Consider the following 2735-nt stretch of genomic DNA (forward strand, 5'->3'; position numbering starts at 1 on the left):
AAATCTAATTGAGCAATTAACTTGAAATTGATTGAGATGATGAGGATCTGAGCCAAGCAAGACAAGCTTTCAGGCTCGCCCACCATGATTCTTCGAACATAAGACTCCACTCCCACCACCTCATGCATCATTCTCCACAGGAGTCAGCTTGGACCTCTTCTCTCTCTCTCTCTCTCTCTCTCTCTCGCAACATCCATGTGCCCTCACCTGGAGTGTCAGACAAGGCAGTGTGTAGCAATCAAAGCCCGAGGGCCCATCCATGTCCCAAACCACCACCTGATAGCTGACTGTGATCGGCTGCACCCACTGCCCCCACCCTCTATTATGAGAAGGCTACTGTGGTGGAAGCAAAGCAGCTCCCATGTCCTCCCAGGCGCGAGAGCTCTCACCAGTCCACAACCGAAGAGCAGCCATGCACCCATCGAAGCCGTAGACCGAGAGAGAGAGAGAGAGAGGGCACCACCTGCTGGGGATGATGGCCAAGAGAGAGGGAAGCTTGCCTTGCCGATCGTTCACCCGGCGGTGCCGATTGCTGGTGAAGGAGCAGCGAGCTCGGTTCTACATTCTCCGGCGGTGCGTCGTCATGCTCATGTGCTGGAACGATCCCCGGTGATCCTCGATGACCGCCCAGCTCGCTAGGTTTCCTGCACGCTGCTTGACCATCCATGCCCACAACCATCGTGCAGGGTTTAGTACTGATATGTATCTCCAGCTTCTCCTGAGCAACTTTTGTGGTCTTTGGTGCTTCTTTTCTTCCTCATCTTGTTCTCTTGAAGCTAATTAGCTATCTTATGTTTTCTGCGACCGTGTGTGGGAAGAAGAGGTGCTCTCAGCTCTCTTCTGGAAATATACTCACATATGTCCAAGCACATCGAGCATGAGACTTACATCCGAAGCCGCTCATGGATCCTGCCTGAGATGGTGAGTATGACCATATCAGCATCAGTCACATCCTCTTCGATTGGATAAGAGAAAGGATAACCCACACAGTTTTCTTGTCTCTATTCCCAAGGAATTAACAACCTAAATCAAATGAATTATCTACAGAGACTAATTTGTCGGGAAATATCGTTTAATCATGATGAATAGTTAATAGACTTGTGTGCTTATGATCTCTTCATCACTCCACATTTTTCTGAACCTTCTTTGTTTTTTCCTGAGATCGTGAACTAATTGTCTTCCATTATTCCAAACATCTCGAGAAGAACATGCCGTGGTGTGAGTCTCGCATTACTAATGACCGAAAGAGTTGACCAATATTCGATTCATAACTTAGTGAGAGCTGTGTGAATCCCATGAGTTCACAGATGGAAGTTGAAGACTGCCCTTTGTATGTGCTTCCCAGCAGTATGCATGGTCTCACTGCATCCCAGTTCTTGCCAATACTGTTCGGATGATTCCATCCACCTGCGGTAGACAAACAAACCCATTCCACAGAAAAGAACAACGCGATCCATAAGGTGAAATGATGGACTGAACTGCAACATGGGACCTCCATTCGGTGAGATCATTAATGGCTGCCTTGAGGAAGACGAAGGGCAGGAGAGCACGAGTGCGTGCATGGGAGCTGACAGGAGATAAGGCATGGAGTTACAGTGCATCGCCAAAAAGGTAAGAGCAGGCGGTGCTTTCTCAAATATCTTCCAAGTTATGACTTTTTTAAACGATAATTATCTATTGCCAATCAAAGCTGTTAGATACACATGGAACCCAATCAACTCAAAAGGATAATATGTCGATTAGGTGTGTCATATCAATATGATATTTAAATTTAATATTTTTTTATTAAGGTATTTACTCTTTTATATTCGATGACATGATGGTTACACAATAACTTCCCTTATTAGAAATAAATGCTAACTTTAGCATCGAATTAGCTATGTTTTCAATATAGTATTTTAGGACTCTTTGAGATTCAATCAACATTCTACATCCCATTCACAAGAATCATATTTTACTCCATAATAGAAATCTTTTAAATTTCAAATACAATAAAATTTAGAACTAATTACATATTATCTCGATCTTTATATTTTTAAAAATTATATTAAGATTCTTATATTTATCAAACTGAAAAGTTTAACCTCGTTGTTATAATAAAATCTTTTTTTAAAAAAAATTAATTTAAAAATTATCTTTTAAAATTTATATAAGAATTTTAATGTTTTACTTCGTAAGTATACGAATGTAACTCTTAAAAATATAGAGATATTAAAGATAATTAATTACATAAAATAATCTATAATTAGCCCCAAGATTTAACTTTTGTTACGATATTGAGTCAAATCCACGAGTTCGGGCACGAGCACTCGCCTCTCTCTCACAAGCTTAATCGATCGTCTCCAGCTTCAATCATTCCAATTTAGTTGGACCAATGGCACTCGATCGGTTCTTCCCGATCGCACTTGCACCCGCGTGCAAGCTGCTATTCTTCTGGCTACGACCTGAGGCACGACGGAGCTCATGACAAAATGGTTTGGGAATGACCCACGTCTGGAAGCCCCGTTGCCGACCTCATCGCGCCTGACGTCTGATCCGTCTTAAGTCGTGAACTAAGTAGTGGGTGAGTTGGACGCACGGAAACGCTTCCAGCCCAAGCTGGTTATCGAGCTTGTTCATCCCACGCACGCCATGTTAGCTTGTCGTAGCGTAAGTCGTGGCATGAACCGGCGTCCTGCGTCCTGCGTCGAACCCCACCCGCTTCTAGTCTCTCCTTCCCCTTCCCGTCGCCACAT

Source organism: Musa acuminata, chromosome BXJ2-4 (genome assembly GCF_036884655.1).
Source record: "Musa acuminata AAA Group cultivar baxijiao chromosome BXJ2-4, Cavendish_Baxijiao_AAA, whole genome shotgun sequence".
Classification (NCBI taxonomy): Eukaryota; Viridiplantae; Streptophyta; class Magnoliopsida; order Zingiberales; family Musaceae; genus Musa; species Musa acuminata.